Raw genomic sequence first — 22645 nt, forward strand, 5'->3', positions numbered from 1 at the left:
GCCCATTAAGTTGATTCATATCTATAATATTAAAAGCGAAACAACCGTTACCATTTATTAACCATTATTAACAATATTGTTTACACAACTACCATTACGGCAAGTGCAAATGCAACTAAATGTTGTGTAATGTACCATTACGGCAAGACCCGTAATGGTAGATTACTCAACATTGTAGTTGTGTAAATAATATAGTTGTGTAAGTTATATAGTACAGCCGTGCAATAAAATAAGAAAAATCGAAATTTCTCCCTCCTTCTAGCACATTTGGAAAAACAAAACGAAATTTTTTTATTTAAACAGTGTCAAAATTGGTCTGTAAATAAAGGTTAGTAACCTCCGAAAATCTGGTCTGTAAATAAAAGTTAACGTCCATATTAACATGATATCCATATTCTCGGATCACTGCTATAGGCGAGAAAACTTAATTGCTCCATCAATTTTTATAAAAAAAAGTGAGAGCTTTATTTTAATTTTCATTAGCATATTAGGCATAAAAAAGCATACTGTACACAAAGAGAGAAGTACGTGTTTATAAATATACGCTAAATAAAATTTATTATTAGTTTGATTTTCTTTAATTAATTAATTTAATATTTTCATAATTAAATTTTAATAATACTTTTATAAAAGATGATTAATTGTTCAAACAAGGGTTCCTACCTAAATAAAAAATATATATTACAAAAAACTTTGACAAATATCCAGTATCGTAATTTTTATAAAAAATTGGAAATATTTTGTTTTTTCTTCAATTGTCACAATGTTCATGGAGAGTATCATCTTTATGAACACTTAAAATGACATCAATTAAAAAAACCATTTAGACACCTAAACTATTCCGAGTTCTTTTAACATGTTGTTCTGAACATATCTTCTTAGTACTGATATTAAACCATATCTTTCCTCTATTTCTAATTCGCAGACAGCGTTGCGACGTTTTAACTCGTAACTTTGAATAATTTCATTTTTTGCAACGTAAATATTTTGAACCTGGAAAAGCACATTTGAGCATTCGTGAATTTGCTCACACCGTTCTATAAATAACAATCCATATTCAAAATGAGATGCATCTTCCAAAACCCGATGTTCAACTATTGCATAGGATTTTCTTTTTTTTCGAAATGCTCCAAAAACTCGACGCACAATTTTGATGCTCATTTAACAATTAACCCAGATCTCACATTCTAAAAAAAAAAAAAAGAATCTAGATACCACATGCTAAAAAAAGAAACAGATAAACAATATTAAAAAAAAAATCTTTTCTCACGTAAACGACGCGTAAGTGCATTGGTTTGAATAAACAATTCTCAAATGGTTTTACGAACTCATAAAGCTTTTTCAGACTCGTTCTTGAAATTATTTTATCGACATAAAGTTTATTTTACCAATTTAAGCTTATTTAATTACAATTCTATTTTAGGAAATGGTTATGTGAAAAAAGTTTTAAAATATCCTGTTATTTAATATATTGTATAATAATATTTTGCTTATTTCATTATATAAAAGTACCTCCAAAAAGTTGTTAGTAACTCTGATTAAATTCTAATAAAAAAGTGCCTCAGCTTGTTAATGGAAAATAATGAAACGTTCTAAAAATCTTTAATTAGACAATTTATTTTGTGCTTCTCAGTTTTAAAATTTGATATATTTTTTAATGAAAATATCTTTCACGTGAGAATGTTTCCATTAATTAATAAGAACTACATGAAAAACTGAGTCATAATTTGAATGTCTGTTGCATAATGTATGAAATGATTCATTTTCTCTTTTAGGCTTTAGGTGCCAACTCTTAAACATTTTTACCATCAAGCTTTATAAGTTACAGTTGTTTTTTACCATTAAGCTTCATAAGTTACAGTTGTTTGGGAAACAAACTCCCGTCTGCTTTATTTAATATACATGTTTGTTTGTTTTTAGTTATTTTATAATGCAGTAAAAAATGTTTGTGTGTGCTTTATATATAATGTATTATAATGTTCGTTGCTTTGTTATGAGATTTCAAAAATAAGATTTATATAAAACATAACTTTTACATAATTCTTACAAAAACAACATAGAATATATCAATAAAACATTTTTTTTATTCAACTGTAAGTTCAGTATAATTTAGCAACGCTAAAGAGTAGATAATTAAAGTCTAAAAGAGAAAATGAATCATGGCATAAATTGACTTTTAATTAAATTTTAATAAATTGATAAATATCTTAGTATATACTTGATTACATTTTTATAACATAATAAGCTTAAATGAAATAACATGAATTAATCGTTTTTAAAAGTTTATTATAATCAGTTAGCAGACCTTTTTTGCATTATAAACAAAAGCCACCACTATTATTATTTAAATCAGAATTTACTATTTAAACCATCCCTCTCATTACTTAAACCATTATATGTTTATATTTACAATTTAAAAAAACGAAAGCGGGCATAATTAATCAAACACTCATTTAATTTTTAGTTGCTACACAGATGTAACAACTGCGATAATTGTAATTTATAATTTATATTTGGCTTATATATCTTCAAAAAAAAGGTTTTTATATAAAAGTTATATAATTTTTAATAAAAATGTAATAGAAGAATTTTAATATAGGTTTCATTTTTAAGTTATAATTTTTTGGGTATTAATTTTTTTATTTTTAATCAAAGATGAAAAAATTGAAGGTTTTTTTATTTTAGCTATATTTTACGAACGTATTTATTCCTAAAGTAACACGTAAATGCTTTTTCGTTTACGCAAATCGCTATTTCAAAAATCACAAAATTGCGTTAATGTTGATATAAAACAACATAATCATGTTTGCTCAAATTTATGAGTTATTTTCATAATAAATAATTAAAGACTGATTATTAATTAATTTTTTTTTCATACAAGAAAAATATTCTGGAAAGTCACTTAAAATATTTAAAAGACTTTAAGGTCTTTAAATATTAAAATACTTTTTCTCCGATCGATGAAATTAAAACCAAGTAATTCAACTGAAAAATTTAAGGACTTTTATAAAATCTACATATAAAACGTTAAATTTGATATTCTGTTTTTGGTCAAGTTTTAACCATATTTTTTTCAAGTATATTTCTCTAAGCATGAAGTATTTTATCTCTACTATATTATATTTTAAGTAATTTTATAAATCAAATTTAGGTATAATCGATATTGGCTCAATATCGGTTGTGCTGAATGTTGATTGTAAAATTTTATTTAATTTTTTCTAGACAGTATATCGGCTGTAAATATTAGGGAATAAGGAAGACTTTCATTTGGTATTATCCCGTTTCAGTTTTCTATTTAAATTTACCTTTTTTATTGTAGATTAATTTAATACTGAAGAAATTAATAATAAATACATAAAATAAATAAGTATAGGAAAGACCAGTTAACATTAATTTGATGCGGTAACCATTTTCTAGCAACATTTTTTATTGTAAATATTTTTTCTCAAGGTACTTTTATACAATTAAAATGGCGAAAACCTTAAAGCTTATATATTTTTTTGTTATAATTGTTTTAAGATCAAATTTTATCACAGAATCCGACTTTGTCATCGAAGTTGACAAAATCAATCACTGACAGAATCCGATTTTGTTATCGAAATTAAAAAAATTAGGCCTAAGAAAAGTGTATATATAGATAAAAACAAAGACATCGAAGGATGTCAATTCTATAATTCTGGATCCCATTGAGTTAGTTCTGTTCTGTTTAATGTTTATAAATACAAGCTGATTTTCAAAACTGTTTTTTCACAGAACAGGTTTTGGTTATTTTTGTTATACCGTTAACATAATATCTTTATTTATAGTTTACGAAACTTCTAGAAATTTTCCAGAAATATTTGTTACTTATATAGCTACAAAAAGACTCTCATTGAAGAGTCTTGCACACTCAGATTTGTCTTTAATTTTTAATTTGTATTAAATTTTGAAGAGACAAGTAAAATAGTACAAATCACGAATTCTTATAAAAATGGCAATATTTTTGCAAGTTTTAAAAGTTTGAATGTGACACTGGCACAGATTGTATTTTACATTGTTATAAAATAGCCGTGCAAATTTCAGAGTTTAATAGCTACTAAATTTATATAAAACCTTAAGTTCAATATTCTGTTTTTGGTCAAGTTTTAACCCTATTTTTTGAAGTAAATTTCTCTAATTATTAAGTATTTTAAACATCAAGTATTTTATTTCTACTCTTTTTTATATTTTATCTAACTTTATAAATTAAATTAAGATATAATCGATATCGGCTCAATATCTTTTAATTTTAGATTTTAGAAATAATTTGATGCGGTAACCATTTTTCAGCAACATTTTTTATAGTAAATATTTTTTCTCAAGAATATTGAAAATGAAATTTTTCTTCATTGAAATGGAAACTTTTGTTTTCTTTTTTGATATTTTTTTCTTCATGATAATAAATCTCAAATAAAAGTAAATACCTTACAACCGTGACAATACTAGAATATTTATTTTTTTCAGTTTTATTAACTCTATATCAATTCATTTAAAAATATTAATTAACAAATATAAACATCGTTTTTAAACATGTAAGTGTTTAAATAAAATATCGATGATATAAATACCACCACGATTATTTCTTTAGGCCCCCTCATTATATTGTTTCTAGTAGAATGTTATAATACCATTATAAACTTGTTAATTATAGATAATTCTGATAAATATATAAGATTTAAGTATAAATTAGATTTAACCTAAGATGCTTCAAAAAGGATATACAAAATAGAGGTGATTCTGTGTGTGTGTAGGATGATATACCCCCTCCCCCTTAAGAAGACAATTTAATGTAAGGTACGTCAATTTAGTTATAACAAATATAAACCATCAATATAATTAAACACCAAATCCATGTTATAAAATCAAAAATCTTTCAATTCAAAAGTTTATTAAAGACAACAATATTAAAAAAATAATTCAAGACAAGCAAACGGGTATTATATGACTTAGTGTTGTAAGTTAGCAACAAAGCAGCTATTTTTGATTATAGGCTTATAGCAATATTATGATATCCCTAAAAATTCTTTAAAAAAATAAACTAAAGCATTATATCCTTTTTTCTTTTTAGGATATGTTAAAGATATGTAAAAAAAAAAATTAAATTTGAGGCCTGAACTACTTTTACAGTAGCTATACATGAGCAAATACGCATACATCCATACCTTTTTATATCCATAGCTTTTTACATCTATACCTTTTTTTATATTCCATGCTGTGTTCTTTTTATAAAACTGTGGCTAGCAATTAGTGAAATTATCCTTAATTTAAACACTGCAAAAAAAAAACAAAAAAAAAAACAAAACAAAAAAACAAAAAAAAAACAAAGCAAAAGATAAATCAGAAAAACGGTTCGATAAAATTATAAGTATAAGATATTTATCTCTATAAGAGCAACCATTGTAAAGTTTTTATAATAGAATAAAAAAGCAACCTTAAAATAACGTAACAATATTTCAGGGTTGTCAATTAATGCAGATCTTATATCAATATTAATGCACTCTATTATTTATTCCTTGCATAATAGAAACAGAAAAAAATGCGTTGGCACAACCACGGTAGTATTATTTTATAACTTTTATATTTATAGTATTATAAAACTAGTAAGATGTTTTCACTGTCCGAACTAGTAATAATATTAACTTTTGCAAAGCAGAAAAATAACAGATGCAGCAGATGGAAATTTGAAGTTGATATATAAAAAATCTACAAAAAAAATTGGCGTAAAAATATTAACGTGTGGGTAGACGTTTTAAAAATCTTTAGTTTTATTTAAAACTGTTAGTCATAGAATTTTCATGAGTTTTCCGTTTCCAAGTAGAAAAATTTTGTGATAAAAATTAAAATTTGTCATTTTGTCCTGTCTTCCCCTATTTGCATTATCAATTATAAGCAATTGATTTTTGTAATAACAAAAATGTAGCAAAAATTCACAACAATTTGAAGTCCGCAAGCAGTTATTGAAAAGCGTTCACAACAAATAGCGTTCATAGGAATCTTAAACTAGACGTTTTGTTACTACTGAAATATATTTTCATATTTATAGTCAATAAGTTTTGCGTATCTTCCATTCAATGAAAATTCTAGGTATAATATTTAATGAACACGTTGGAAACATCATATAGAACTAATTGAAAACATTTTTTAACCTTGGGAATCATGTTCAAAACAAGGCACCTTTTGAATATAAAGCTTATATTAAGCTTCATATTAAAAAGCTTATATTTTTAGTTTATTCACAGCTATATTAGTTGTAGCGTGGGCAAGTAATTCCTAATCTTCATTACTAAAAATTTATTGCAAACAAAAACAAGTGAGTTGGTTAATTTTTAATGCAAAAAGATATGCATAAGCGAAGCCATTACTAAAAAACGTTAATGCTTTAAAAGTAAAAGAACTAAGTATTTATCAAAACTTATTATTTATGTTAAAACTTCATAATAACATGCTTCCAATATGTTTTTAGCCAAATTTCTCTTTAATTAATCACAAGTACTTAATAAAACATTCCGTTTGCAGTTTTTTTTATATTCCATCAACATTACTTATATAATCAGACTAATCAATTAGTTGTCAAGGTCCATGTCTGATTCTGAATAATGACATTAAAAATATAACCACCATTTAAATCATTTAAAAAAACAGCATTTATAAATTTAATAAAAATGTTATAAATAAAATTTATAACATTTTTTGTATTTTAACTCGCATTTAATTATTTATATATGGTATAACTAATTTTATAATTATATATTTTATGAACTTAAAAATGTCAAAATTTTAGAAAAGATGTACTTAGAATAAAGTAAATTATTTCACTAACAAAGAAGAATGATGACCACTGATTGCTCCAGCCAGAACTTAAAAAATTTATTTTATTTTTAAAGAACATGGACAAGTTATTTGTTCAAGGTTCTTGAAAAAATATGTAAGATTCTCAAAACGATATGTAAGATACTCAGAAAGAATTTATTAAATATAAAAAGTAGAATAGAAGAAGAACTTTCAAGACAACGCATTTTTATTCTTACTTGAAAAAAAGAAGAGAAATGCTTTGAAGAGAAAAGCTTTTTTGATATACTATTAAAAGGCCAGTTTAAAAAAAGATAAAACTTTAAACTTCAATATCCTAATTAAGAGCAAGACTAAAATTTTTATAACGTTAAACGTAGGAAGCGAAGTCATTATTCAAAACCACTCATACTATTGACTGAGCTATATTTACGCTTTTTTAACATCAACATCCTTTCTCTTATATATATATATATATATATATATATATATATATATATATATATATATATATATATATATATATATATATATATATATATATATATATATATATATATATATATATATATATATATATCATTGTGTTAAAAAAGCATTTTCAAAATTGTGTTAAAAAAGCATTTTTCAACACAATTTTGCATTTTAAAAACACAATTGAATTACAAAGTTTTGAATCACACAAAAAACACAAATAAGTCAATTGGTAAGTAAATAAATAACATTGTGTTTGAACCTTATTAGTGTGGCTGATACCATTTTTCTTTTCTTTTTAAAAATTTTTCTTTTTAATAATCAATTGTTTTCTCAATTTCAATGACTCGTATTATTTTACGTTGGGTTTACCTCTTTTTCTTTTTACTTTCAAGGTTGAGATCGTGGTTGAGATTTCATTTTTAAAACCGATATCAAATTTTAAAAATTTTAAAAAGCTTAATCTTTAGAGTTTATATAATGAAATTTATAAAATATTTTATAATGATATATAAAGATATAAACCTACCGTCTTTTGTCTTTTGCTAACTTTTGCTTTTACCGTTCTACTAATAAAATAACTAACGTCTCAAAACTAAACACAAAAAAATTAAACCAAAATCTCTTTTTTATACAATGTGTTAGTTACGCCCCTCTCATAAACAGGCGACAATTTATCATCATTATTTATAAGGCTTTTTGTTTTCTTAAGGTAAAGGTTCTTTTCTAGCGTGTGTGCAGGCGCCATATACACTTCAAAGAAAAATGATGATGAGAAATGCCATTGCAAATAAAAAAGCAACTTTAAATATATACAAACGAACACATAAAATATAATCAAACATGTTTTTTTGTATTTATACTGCAAGTCCCCAATACATACCAGAAATCAAAAACAAACAACAATATTGTAATTATTTTTTCATATTGTCACATTGGTTTATAATCTTATCTTTAATATATTTTGTTATGAAGATGTTATTAGATATTATAAATTTTGTTATGAAGATATTCATAAATTAATTTATTATAAAGTCAAGATAAAAAACAAAACATGTGAGTTTAAAATGATAATTGTGTCAAAAAAGTTATTAGAATTGATGATTTTATTTTAAACTTCATTATTTTTTTATGCTTATCTTAGTTGATATGTTAATTAATGCATTATTTAGGGAAATAAACTTTAGTTTTAAATTATATATGCATATATATATATATATATATATATATATATGCATATATATATATATATATATATATAGATATTTAAACAATTTTAAAATGTATTCTACAAAATAGAGAGCTCAATGTTCTTAAAAAAACAGAGCAATTATTATGTAGTAGAAAAACACTTAATAAATTTTTTTTTTATTAAACACTGTGTTTCATCAATAAAGACTCATCAGAAATCCAAAAATCATCAGAAAAATAGAGAATCATCTAAATGATTTCTGATGAGTCTTTATTGATGAAACACAGTGTTAAACGAAATAAGTGATTTTCTACAGCTTTATATATATAAATATATATATATATATATATATATATATATATATATATATATATATATATATATATATATATATATATATATATATATATATATATATATATATATATACTAATATTGGATGAAATCAATGTACTTTTAGGATTTAATTTTCAATGATATGCATACGCCAAGCATTTATTAAAAGATGTAAAATGTACTTTTAGGATCTATATTGAGAGAAATAAAGAGACAGAGAGAAAAAAGACAGAAAAGAGTTTAAATATTCAATACAACAAAAAAAAATTTAATGATGTCATTAAAATCTTCTCACCGGGCTAATCTTCCAACATACGCACATGTGTGTAACTATTTAAAAATTTACGTCCCGTGTTTGTTTTACGTAAACTGCCAAAATACAAATAAAGCTTCTAGCATTGACTTTTTACTATTCAAATAACGTGAGAAATAGATCGTAAATTCATTTTTAATGCAACTGCATAAAAACAAAATAACAAAAAAATAACAAACTACAAGTTGCGACGTCAAACGTGAATCTAGTATTACCACAGCCTTGCTTTCATTTGAGATTTTATTCACTTCAGAGAATTTGTTTATTTTTACAATCAAAGAGTTATTTAAGAGCGTCTAATTCAAACTATGTAACGACGCTTCTTTATCTTCTATGTATCTCAAATATTTATATAGAGCTAATAAATATTTATTTCGAGTCGGTAATATTTTACGTAGTAAAATAGTAGCATAATAATGGTGTCTAACGCATGTCCTTAATCAATAAGTTTGAGCATACTTCTTTTTTATCCTTCTTTCATATCTTTTTATTGTTTGCCGAAAGAATGGGTTTTTTAAGTTTTGTTGTTATGGTTAGTAATTATGTTTTCCCCCAAATTAAAATCTCTAAAATTATTAAACTTAAACTCTGACAAATTTTATAAATAAGTTTTTTTTAGTGAAAGTTTTACTAAAAGTTTTATGAAATAAATTTAGCTTATATTTTTTATTGTTTTCAATCATTTATTTTATACATTGTTTTACTTTAAAACTGTGTAAGAGTAAATATTATAGCTTTTTTATTACACCATATATTAATATATTTAATTCAAGCAGCTCAATTTATAATCTAAAGATGATTTCTTAATTAAAAAAAAAAATGTATTGACAATAATGTCATTTTTGATACAGGTTATGACAAGCGGAGGCGTTATGATTATTGGAGTCATGCATGGGAGTTATGTCATGATAAGTGGGACCACGTATGGAACTTGTAATATTGGCTACCAATGTAATTTGTCTAAAGAAGTACAATATGAAACTGTAGATTTAGAGGGAAAACCTCTCTAAATTGAAAATTGCTTTCACTTTTATCTTTTTGAAGCTGCTTACATGGACTTTCTTGATATAACTTTTCTATTCAAGCTGCTAATCTACACGAGTAAAGTGAAATATACAATTCAAAGAAAGAGATAAAAATGGTATAGGATATAAATATTGATGTAAATAGTGTTAATAATAATGATGGTAATAGAATGGAATAGTAATATGGCAGAGTTGAATTGTTTTATTTTTATGATTTTACATGATTATGTCAGGATTTCTGATTTTGAAGTAATTACAATTGTTCTTGTCCAGAATAATAAAAGATTGAAGATTAAATTGATTGTTCTTGCCCAGAATAATAAAAGATTCTGTAAGCCCGCAGTATTATCACCATAGACATCTTTTACAATAATTTGAAAATAGAAAATGCGAGAAAACATTTAAAAATGGATACAACTGGAATATTACTAAATTAGCAGAAACCAAAAAAACTCTTGCACTTAGCAAAAAGATTCGAGCACTTAACCACAAGATGCAAGCACTTTGCTACAAGATTCAAGCACTTAGTCACAAGATTCAAAAACTTAGCCAAAAGACTTATGCTCTTAGGCACAAATGTCTAAAATTGATAACCAAAATTATTTAATAAATCTCATTCAAATTGGGTCATCCCTATTAAGTAAAACACTTTTTATTAAATACTTACAAAAAAAAAATTTATATTATGATTTTTTTAGTACCTATTGATAAATTTCATTCAATAAAATTTTTAAGCCTTTTCAAACAGTTTAACAAAACCTTCGAACCTTTAAAATAAAAAAAAGCAAAATGAAATAAGTTTATGAAATCAATGGAATTATTGGTAATAGTTGCAACAAACAGTTGTTCTTTTTTAAAATTTTTAGAATTTCAATTTATCAAGGAGTTTTCCCTAAACATTAAAAAACTGCCAAAGTTACCTCCAGAGTTACCCTTAATAATAAATAAGATGATAGATTAAATACCAGTAATTGTTGTCCTATCTGCATATTTTTTTAATTTAGAAAGAGCTGTTTTTAATAGAATGTAGAATGATTTAAATTACAATAGCTTACTTTATAACAATCACTATGCTTTTAAAAAAGTAGTTTAATTGAACATGTAGTTATTTAATTTGTACATAATATCTTTAAATCTTTTGAAAAATCTCAACATAACGTTTTATATAGCGTTTTAGATTATCTACCAAAAGTTTTTGATTAAAACGCATTCTTTGGTTTATTTATTGGTTCAAATAATTGGTTTATAGATGGTTTGAAATCTATTTATCAAATCGTGATTAATTTGAGTATGGTTATGATGGACGTCAATGTGAACCCTTGAACAAAATGATGGTGTTCCACAAGTTTCTAATCTCTAATCAGTACTTTAATCTATGTAAAAAACATGAACAAAACTTCTAAACTGAAGAAACATGATATTTGCAAAACTTCTAAACTGAAGAAACATGATATTTGCAAAATTCTAAACTGAAGAAATATGATATTTGCAGATAACACTAATCTTTCCTATAAAAATACTAATCTCATATTGATTACTCCATTAAAAAAAAAAATAATAATAACTCACTGTGATTTATGAATATGAACCAAACAAAACGGATACTATTTTGATTCTTCTTAAAAAAATATTTTCTACCAAACAATATGCAAGAAAAATCTATAGATAAAACTGTAATAAATTTTTTAGATGTTTATCTTAGTGAGAATATTAGTTGGACATATTGACTGCGTTTTTATGAGCACCAAAACTTCTAAAAAATACATTTTATATAAAACCCTTAGTACTTAATGTTACCTGTAATCTACAACATTATTATAATAAAAGTATAAATATATGTTATAAAAAAAATTTGTATCTGAATCTAATAGTCTAGCAACTGGTGATCAAAAACATCTGGTTGTAAGCATTGTGTCATATTTTCCCCTTCAACATCTCTGAAGACATGCAAGTGAGCAGAATATTTATCACAAATAAGAAATTTATCACAAAACATGTAATAATGACGGAATCTTATAACGCGATAGGTTTTAAAAAATAATGGTATTTTTTCAGCATGTAATAAAGCAAGAATCACTGTACCCTAAACATGAAATCGGATTCCATTTTTAATTAAACTGCTACACTTCTAAATGGGTTTTTTCTTTTCAGCAATACTGTAACTAAAAATACCATTGTAATTTTTCTTATATATAAAATGCTAAACTTTCAAATGTAATAGGACAAAGATTATAAGTTTTAACTAATTCTTTAAAGAAATCCGTTGATACTCCCAGTATTGGTGTAATTGGTGTCTTTTTGTCAAATGAGCACGTATTATTTTTAAAATTTCTGATTAAAGAAGCCAATTTTTTTTAAATAAAAGTGTTTTGCTTCAAAAAGTAAACACCTCAAATATCATAATGGTAAATACTTATTAATAGGCCGAGCATAATGGAGCATAAAATAAAACTTATTTGTAAAGTTATTTGGAAAAAGGTGAACAAAATTTTTCAAAAAGTAGTCTACCAAAAATTGAATATACGGTAATACAGCATTGAAAAGTCTTGTAGAAAATACATAATCGGGTGCTTCTCTAAGTTAGCAGAACGTTAAACAAATGGAACTGGTTTATTCAATCTGTTGTTTCTACCTATTTTAAAATTGTAAAGTTCTAAATTCATTAGTTCAATAGAAATCAATTTATATTTTTTAAGTTTTAACAATAGTAAACTAATTAGTTGTGGTATCTTCCAGCATAACATGCATTATGTCTGGTTGAAACAATTGCAAAACTTTAAAATATGATAAATCTTAAAAAGAACAACGTCTTTCAACACTGTACATACATGAAGAAATCTGACAATTTAAATATCTTGACGCAAACGTTCTACAGTTTTGTTGGAAGCAGGGCAACCATTAATATTACATGCTGCAACATAACCAGCTGTACGCTCATGCATAATATGTAAATGTTCTAAATATTTTTGCATAGAATAATTATGTAAGTGAAACAAGTAAACAAAATAATATTATTGCTTTGCTGCCAAATCAAAAAAACTTAAATTTGAGTTAAAATTTACTTAATAGACAATAAGTTTAGAAAATAGTATAAAATTAGTTGTTAAAAAACAAAGTAGTTTTTTAAAACCTAAAGCAAAAATAATTTTTAACTTAAACCTCACCAGTAATTTTTATTTTAATCTAACGAATAATTTTTGTCTTATATCTGGCAGTCCGTTTATTTCTAAATATTTGCCGACATCTTCTAGTCCAATAACTTTTCTCCCATATCAAAAGCAAAGAAGCACTTTAAGTTCAGTTATTATTAAAAAAGTATTGCATGTTTATACTACGGAAACACGGGGGAAAAAATACAAAATGACGTTTATATAAGGAAACCTTATTTAAGGTTCTTTAAAAACAGGAAGAACCATTTTGTAAATTCGAAATCATTAAAAAACTTACCGTAAACTGAGCAAAGAACCCACTAGTCAACTAAAGAATCCCGAAATAACGTTTAGTAGCTTTAGGTACTTTAAAAACTTTTTAAGAACCAGTTGTAGTGTAGGAGAAAAGTGAGTTCCAACCTTTTTATTGCCGCAGAAATTAAGATCCGCGTAATTAACTATACGTATTAATTTTCACATTAAAAACCTTTTTTTGATAATATGAAAGTATTCGATATTTATGCCATAAGAAAACTTGGCCCATATTGGTTTATCACACTTATGAATATGCAAAATAAACTACGTAACAATGTTATTGTATATAAATTGAAAACCTCAGCGCAATCAGTTGCTTATGAAACTATGCATAAGCAACTGATTGTGATATGAAGCAACAAAAACTCAGAGAAAGTAAATTGCCAAACATAGTTAATACTGGAGTTTCTGTTGATGGGACAAGGAAAAAAAGGGAATACAGTTCACACAATAGTATTTTTGCAGTACAACTTATCAGAAATATTTAAACATCATCTAAAAGATGTAAAATATGTGACAAAAACCGATATCAAATCCAAGCAGAAAATTTGTCATAAAAACTATGAAGATTCAGCCATTGGAAACTGCTGGTACAATAAAAAAATTATTAGCTCTATGTAGAAATATATAATAATATAAATACGGTGCACCTAATATATAGTAATAAAATAGTATTAAAAATCTTTGCGAGTTTTATTTAATTTTTGATGAAGTTAATGAATGATATACTTATCTACGGTTGTGTAAAAATGCCCGGTAATCTTAGGGGGTGACATAAACAATGCACCGGGTAATATTCTTGACAATGTCATTACCAATAAACCAACCCGAGTTAGAGGTTTGGTTTATCTGTAATGACCTCAAAAAGGATGATCCGATTGGAGACGCACCTAACGGTAAAGCTCACTTCCTAATCACTGGACATGTCGAAACTATAAACTTTGAAGTACCAGCTACTTTTCATCCACGTTGAATTTGAAGCAAAGCGAACTATCAAAAAATATCAAAATATATCATGGATTAAGATTAAGACAAAACTTTATTAATCATTCAGCAAACTTTGACTACCAACTACTTGTAAACAAATATATGGAAGTCGTGTGCAAATACAATCCCGTGACTTCTGTTTCATTCAAAACAAAAAAAAGAACCTTGGACCACACCTGAAGTTAAAGAAGCGATTTTTAATAAACGTTACCTCTGGAGGCATTTTGTCGCTTCTGGAACTAAAACACATGAAACACTCAGGAGTAAGCATAAAATAGCTTGTAAACATGTTTCCGATATAATAAAAATAGCTACTCAAAGATACGAACATCAGTTTGCTAGTGTTTTCAAAAATGAACCGAAGAAACTTTATGATCACATCAAACAAAAAGAAGAAACTAATAACTCACTTCAAGCTCTCGGAGATGGCAATAAAAACATTTAACCAATGTTGCTATAATTTCAAATATTCTAAACAATTACTTTCATTCTGTATTCGCTACTGAAAAACCAGATTTGCTGCCAGATTCTAAATCATGAACAAATATACTTTGCACTATAGCATGTACAAATGTATCTTGCGCTACAGATGTAAATCTCTTATCGACGAATTCAGTTCATTGAATTTCAACTTATTGAAACCAAGTCAAAAGGGTATGATAACATACACCCATGAGTATTACGCAACTGCGCCTCAGCATTTGCAATTCTATTTGCTATGATCTACCGATAATCAATTTGCAATTCACAGGTTCCAGAGCTCTGGAAAAAATCAAATGTCACCCCAATTTTTAAACAAGACAGCAAACAGAACCAAGCCAATTATAGACCATTCTCTTAACATCCGTACCCCGCAAAATTATAGAAGGTCTCATACACGAAAAAATATTAAATCACTGTCTTGGCACTTACCTAATATCCAAAGAATAGCGCGGGTTTCTTCATAGTAAAAGATGGACATCGTTCTTACTTGAAATTCAGGATATACTAACAGAGGCAATGCATCAAGGCTACGCCACTAATATCATCTTAACTGGCTTTGCAAAAGCCTTTTGATAAAGTTCCACATGTCAGACTTTTAAACAAACTTACAACCTTTGGTATAAACGGCTTGGTCTTGGACTGGCTACCAAACTTGCGAACAAATCTTTATCAACGAGTTGTAATTGGAGTACCCCAGGGCTCTGTGCTTAGTCCACTTCTTTTTATCTTATATATAAACGATCTTTCGGACTATATTACTCATCACATAAGATTTATGCCAACGATTCTAAAATACTTGCAGTTCTAAAATCAGAGAAGGACAAAAGAATCTTGAAATTGACGTAGATAACTTAGTAGATTGGTTGCATAAATGGAATGTGCCTTTCAACTTCGATAAATGTAAAGTTATGCACGTCAGGCGTGGTAACTCAAATCTGCTCAAAATTATTTGATGCCTGACTTGAGTGAAAACAGAATTCAATTGAACGTTACAAAACACAAACATGATTTGGGAGTACTTCTATCGGACGACCTTAAAGTAAGCTATCATGCCAAATCAGTAACAGCAAGAGCTAACAGTAAACTTGGAATACTCAAGAAAATATTTAGAAGTCGTGGACTCTTTTTGTGGAAAGTACTCTGCAAAACCTATATAAGATCCAATTTAAAATTTGTTATCAGGCTTGGTCACAACACAAGAAAAAAGATATTGCTATACAAGAGCAAGAGCAGCATAAAGTCACTAAAGCAACCACGGAAATAAAGCACTTGTCGTATAAAAAAAGACTCCATCATCCTGGCTTAACTACACTTAAAGAAAGGAAAGTTCAAGGTGATTTGATTCAACAGTTTAAAATTTCAAAAGGTATTGATCAAATCATTTTTGAGAACCCTCAAGTTTACACACCATTGATTTTCAAATACAATTTGCGTGGACATTATTTTCGACTTGAACGTCAAAGGGTAAAAAACTGCAAAGATAGATTCAATTTCTTCATTAATCGCCTCGCCAATATATGGAATACGCCATAAGTACTAAATCAGTCAACTCGTTCCAAGATAGAGTTTACAAATCGAAATTCAATATAGATGAATGATCGGACACACGAGTTTCTTTTCTTTCAGCATGGAAGTGTCTGGTGTAGCACTTTCTCATCAAAATAAATAAATTTAATATATGCATATATAATTGATTTCTGAAATATATAAACTCAAACTCAAACCATAAATCAAAAGAACTTTCAAGATCTCAAAAAAAAAGATCAAACTATATTTGAAACACGGAATAGTATTCCTGAGAGTAACTATTGACTTTAGCTTGTGGCATTTGGACTCTTGACAGTTTTTGAATCAACATATTGTTGTAAGCAGAAATTTAGCAAGATATCATTAAAAGTAACATCAGATTAGTTTTGAAAGATGTTTAAAACTAAAAACTTCTATTTAGAAACCATATATATGCGAATCAATTGACAGAAGTTTCACAAATCGTTTTGTTATTTCAATTAAACTTTTTGCTTTAATTATTTATTTGTTTATTCACTTTACAATATGATAAATAATATAAAAGAAATTTAAATATCATTGAATTTCATAAAATAATAAGTTGTCAGTTTTTCGCACTAGCTTTCTTGCGGGTTTTGGGTTTTTTAAAAACTATTTAAGGAAAAATGACTCTTTACTTGAAATCAGTTAAACCCCTGAACAACACTATTGAAGATATGCTGCCTGGAGTTGGAAAAACATAGTAACTGGTTTTTAGCACTTACTTCATCTTGAAAAAGAAAAAGAAAAAATAATAGTAGCGCAAAAAATATAGAAGTAAAGGATTATTGGTGTAGGGTTTACACAAGATGATCTATCCTTAAAAAATGAAATTTGTTCTCTTTAGATCATGAAAATCAAATGACTATTAGAGTTCAACCATGGAAAATATGTACTGGCTTAGTTCCATCAACATTAATTAATAAATTTAGCTGGGTTAACAATAATAAGTCATTTAAAATTAACAGAAGAATAGCTTTCCAAACGTCAAGAGTTGGTAACTTAGGTAATTAATAAATTTTAAATTTAAATCAATTGATTAAATGATTTGGATTTAGGAATCGCATCTCGAAATTTTAAATTCGAGAATTCCGGAATTCATTTTCATAATATAGTTTCGAATTCCGAAAAATTTTCCAGCGAATTTCGAAATTAAAGTTCATTTTTTCGCGCTCTCTCCAACTTTTAAATTGTATTTTTGTTTCTGTACATATAAATATTCTACATTCTAATTCTATAAGAAGAAATAAAGAAAACAATTTTAAATTACAGTTATCCTGCATTATGCAGCTGCATAATACAAGTAGACATAGAGAAAACATTCCTAAATTGCAGTTAACGGTTTCGTGTCTTCATTTCATATCCACGTGTAATAATTTGTTGAGATTTGTTTATTGCGTTATTACATTATTGCAGTTAATGGTTTTATGTCTTCGTTTCATATCCACTTGTTATAATTTTTAATTTGGTAGAACCTCGTGTTCGTGTCTTATATTTTACGATTTTCAACAGTGTTGAGATTTGCTTATTGGAGTGCGGTATGTATTGAATTATTTGGATCAATATTTTTTAAATAGGTAAGCAAATAATAGCAGGAATAATAGCAGTTTTGGTTTAACAACATTATTTGATAACTATTTAATTTTAATTTTGTTTTGTTTAACAAGTTAAATTATTATCAACAATACATCCTAAAATGTCTTCAAAGGAAAGTTATACGGAATACACAAAGCAATGTAAAAATTGCAAGACAACAATCTAAATATCGATAAAGATATACCGTCTATAACAACTGATGGGGCAGCTGTGATGCAAAAAGTTGAACGGCTTTTACCATGTAACCAGCAGTTGTGCTTCTCAAATGCCATACATTTAGCTGTAATTGATGTTCTGTAAAATAATTCGAATACAACTAAGTTGGACGCTCACACTTATACAGTAATTGTTAGTGTAGAAGATCAAGTAAGTGAATTCGATGAATCGGATGAGGAATACATTGAAAATGAAAATGTTGGCTTGATTGAACAAACTTATAATGAAGATGACCTCGTTGAGACTGAAGAACTTGGATTTAGATTGTAAAGAAATTTCGTTTTTTGAGAACATCAAATGATATTCTTCAAGTATACGTAAAACAAGAATTTGGAAAACAATTGAAACTTATTATGGACACTAGAACTAGATGGAATAGCTTAATCAAAATGCTTGAAAGATTTAGCAAGCTAAAAGCTGTGTTAGAATAGCATTGATTGACATTGCATCTGATATCGTTATTCTAGATGCTGAAATTTTGTAAAAACATTATCTTTGCACTTCTCCCTGTAAAGCTTACTGTTGAATCCCTTTGTCGAGAAGATGCGAATCTGCTTTCTGCTGATGCGGTATTTTCTTTTATGCTTGAGAACTTTGGATCTGATGAACTTTCATTAAAACTAAAGAAGAAATTAGAAGACCAAATATGCCAAAGACGAACTAATGTGTCTGGAACTCTTCAGTAATTACACAATGGCGAAAAAAGTGAGATTGACGCATCTTTCCGTAGACCATTAAAAAAAACAATAGCTAAAGTTATTGATAACTTTGCACAAAGATTGATATTTAACACTAACATGAAAACTTCCTCAGGCAAGCAGTCAGAAGCTGACGATATGATAGAAGCGATGTTGGAAGAACAAACTAAGCCCTTAACATTAATACAAAAGTTGGAGAACAAAATTCAATTGAATTTATTGTCCAACATAACGTCCAACTCAACTCAATAAATAATAAATAAGAGTTTAATTTCAAAAATTAAATCTAATATGATTCCGCCGTCGAGCATGGAGTCTGAGCGAACCTTCTCAATTGCAGGTAAGTTTTGTACAAAAGTTCGAACAAGACTTGGAGACGCAGCTTTAATGATCTCTGCTTCCTCAAGGCATATTTTAAGCAAATAAAACAATAATTTTATATTTTTTATTACTAGATGATATACTCTAATAGTATGTTTCTGTACTCATTGAATTTGGTATATTATTATGTTCCATTTTTATCTTTAAAGAAAGTATTTTTTATACAATAAATAACAATGAATTATCTCAAACAAGTTATTTTTATTATTTTTATAGACATAAAAAAATTTAAAGTATTGTCGAAATTCGACCGAATTCCGAAAAAAATGAATTTCGATTATTTTATTTTCGTCAAAAATTTCTTTGCCTTTTTGGAATTGCTTTTAAGCGCAAAAAAATACAACAACCAAACAAAAAACGTTGTGCTTTTAATATGGTTTCGAAATGTGTCTAAGTATCGGTTGTGCAGAAATGTTGATTGTAAATTTCTATATTTTATGTGCAGTACATCAACTGTAAAAGAAATTACGGAAAAAATCTTGGGTAAAGTTTCATTCCCTTTCAATTTGTTATTTAATTTCACTTTTTTTTATTGTAAATTTATATATATTATAATAACTTTTTCAGCCATATAAAAAAAGGTGCACGGGCACCTATATGACGGGCACCTTTTTTTATATGACTGAAAAAGTTAAAATAAATATTGCTATTTTTCTCATAGATGCTTAAAATTTTTTTATCTGCCAATACTTAAGTGCTGTTGTTTTAGTAATATATCGGACTTTCGATTATATTTAGTCTTTTTTTACGTAAATCTTACTGTATTCTTTAAAACCAAACAAATGCGTCAAATTGTCAAGTAGGGGTACGTTAAGGTGGTACACCCCCATTCAAAAAAATTTCTTTAAAATAATGAATATAAAATTAAAAATACATTACACAAGTTAAAACAGGTACGCTGAATTTTTTTTAAAATAAGAAATTTTGATTGCCCAACTTTTGCCTCGCTTATTCCATACGAGTTGAGAAAAAGTGGGTGTAATTTAAAACAAGATATATCCATTTCTATGTATCCTTTAGCTCTGAAATTTTCACAAATATTCCTAATAGTATGAAGTGGTTATGAACCAAAATCATGCATTGAAGATGCATAGAACATTTTAAAAGTAATTTTCTGTATATTTAGAAAATTTTCTAACAAAAAAAGCAAGAAAAAAAGGTTTTAAACATCTTAGTTATTTATAATTCTGGTTCATTACCTAAGTCAACTAATAACAAAGCACCCTGAAAATTTCAAGTCAGCATATGGTCCCAAACTGAAAATATTGCGTTTTAAAATTTACATATTCGGTAAAAATTACATTTTGAGAAAAACACAAAAAACAAAATAAAAGTTTGTTATATTAAAAAAAGAAGCGAAAGCCAATTAAAGACCTCCACTATATTATATTGTGGATCCTTTTCCAGTTCTTTTTCAATATCTATATAACCTTTTTTGATGGCTCTAAGTTGTTTTCTTCTTAATTTACCTTTGGCACTTGATTTGCGATTCATTTTTTTAATTCGGTTGCAGTCCAACTGTTGAAGTCCTTCTTGCATAAATATACTTGGTTCAGTACCTCTTTCAAAGTCCTTCCAGCATAAGTATACTTGGTTCAATACCTCCAGCACTTATTACTTTTTCAACTGATGTGCTTCCATCATTAAATGCTATAACAGCTGAGTTCACACTAATCTCAAAAACTTTTTTCTCAATAAAAAAATATTTAGGACATCTCTTCCATATTAAGCCATTCAGACTTTCATTGTTATTTTGAGTTATTTGAGTCCGTGAAAACGTTTTGATAATAAAGTTTCATTTATCAAATCTGTAAATATAGACATAAGTACTGCTTTAATTGCTAATGGTAAGCTTAGTTTAATTTTGTATGTTGTTTCATCTGTTACTTTATTACTTTGCCACAAACACCAACTAGTTCTAGTTCGTGGGCGAAATTTGTGTCTCTCTGACTCTTCACTTATGTCACTGTTGTGAAATAAAACAGTCCAAGCAGCTTATTTCATTGCATATAGGTTAGTTACATGTTGAAGGATAGCCATACCAAAATAATTTTGAAGATTATTCATGGCTTTATCTGTCAGACAATCTTTCCCAGCTATTCTTTTTCTATATGAAAGAAACTGACCTTTAAGTGTCACTCTAAGGTTACGTACACGATTTCCTAATCTCTTTTGGTAATGTCCAACACAGTGAAGTCTGTGTATTTCAAAACCTGGATATGGATTACTTGCAACAACATCATTATATGCTTAACTGTCACTGTCTCCAATATATCCTTCGTATCTCAAACCATGCTTTTCACTTGACCGTTGAAAAATCGAAACGGCATCAGAAGCTTCATTGGATCCTGATGATTTATTGTGGTTAGCTTCACAAACATGATAATTTTCCAATTTTGATAACCTGGAGTTGACTTGTTTTTGTTTCAATTACTACAAGCTTTGCAAAATTTAGTTAGCAAAATTGAATCAAGACATTTTCCATTCTCTCTTGATATTGCAGTGACAATACCATTTAAAGATTGATGACCTCTCTTTTGTCAGGTACCATCAACAGAAACTTGGCGAGCAGTAACACCATTAACATTGCTTAATATAGAAATAATATCTTTGGTTTCAATTGCTGCACTTGACATACTTGCAGAAGCAACTTCATTATAAATATTTAACAAATTGTTATTAGTTTTTCAAATTGATAGGAGGTGGCATGTTCATTACTGTAGCAAATTTACATATAGATTGATAACCTTTACCAATCTCCCGAAAAGCAGTAACAACTTGAAAATTAACTGATTCAGTAGGAACACCTGGAGTACTTTTAGATTTTTTGGTAGAAAACTAAGACGTGTGTCATTCTTTTCTAAATGGGCAACAAAGACACTGTAAAGTTAAATAAAAACAAAAACCTTTCTTGCTTTTTAAATCATTTTTCACATTCACTTAAACTCACTAACTAATAGTTTTAAAATATTAAAGTTTGTAATAATGTTGTAATTTTTTTCACTTCCAGATATTTCAGTGTTTACTATTTTTCTGAAACTTGCTGATGAATTTGGATCAAAAATTGATGTCTCAAGCTGAATAAACTTTGAAGATTTTAGATGTTGATTAAAAGAAAACTTTCTTTT

At 27.0% G+C, this 22645-nt stretch overlaps 2 long non-coding RNA genes across 2 annotated transcripts; one reads left to right on the top strand and one right to left on the bottom strand.

Moving 5' to 3' along the window:
* Positions 1 to 692: 692 nt before the first annotated feature.
* Positions 693 to 9184, bottom strand: LOC136080712 (uncharacterized). The gene is made up of 3 exons (XR_010638602.1): positions 9105 to 9184; positions 7811 to 7876; positions 693 to 1187 (listed from the first exon to the last, which is right to left on the bottom strand). It is a non-coding gene; the product is annotated as an uncharacterized LOC136080712 (long non-coding RNA).
* Positions 9185 to 9275: 91 nt separating this feature from the next.
* LOC136080713 (uncharacterized) lies at positions 9276 to 13153 on the top strand. The gene is made up of 2 exons (XR_010638603.1): positions 9276 to 9654; positions 9974 to 13153. It is a non-coding gene; the product is annotated as an uncharacterized LOC136080713 (long non-coding RNA).
* The last annotated feature ends 9492 nt before the right edge of the window (positions 13154 to 22645 follow it).

The sequence above is a fragment of the Hydra vulgaris genome, chromosome 05 (assembly GCF_038396675.1).
Source record: "Hydra vulgaris chromosome 05, alternate assembly HydraT2T_AEP".
Taxonomy (NCBI): domain Eukaryota; kingdom Metazoa; phylum Cnidaria; class Hydrozoa; order Anthoathecata; family Hydridae; genus Hydra; species Hydra vulgaris.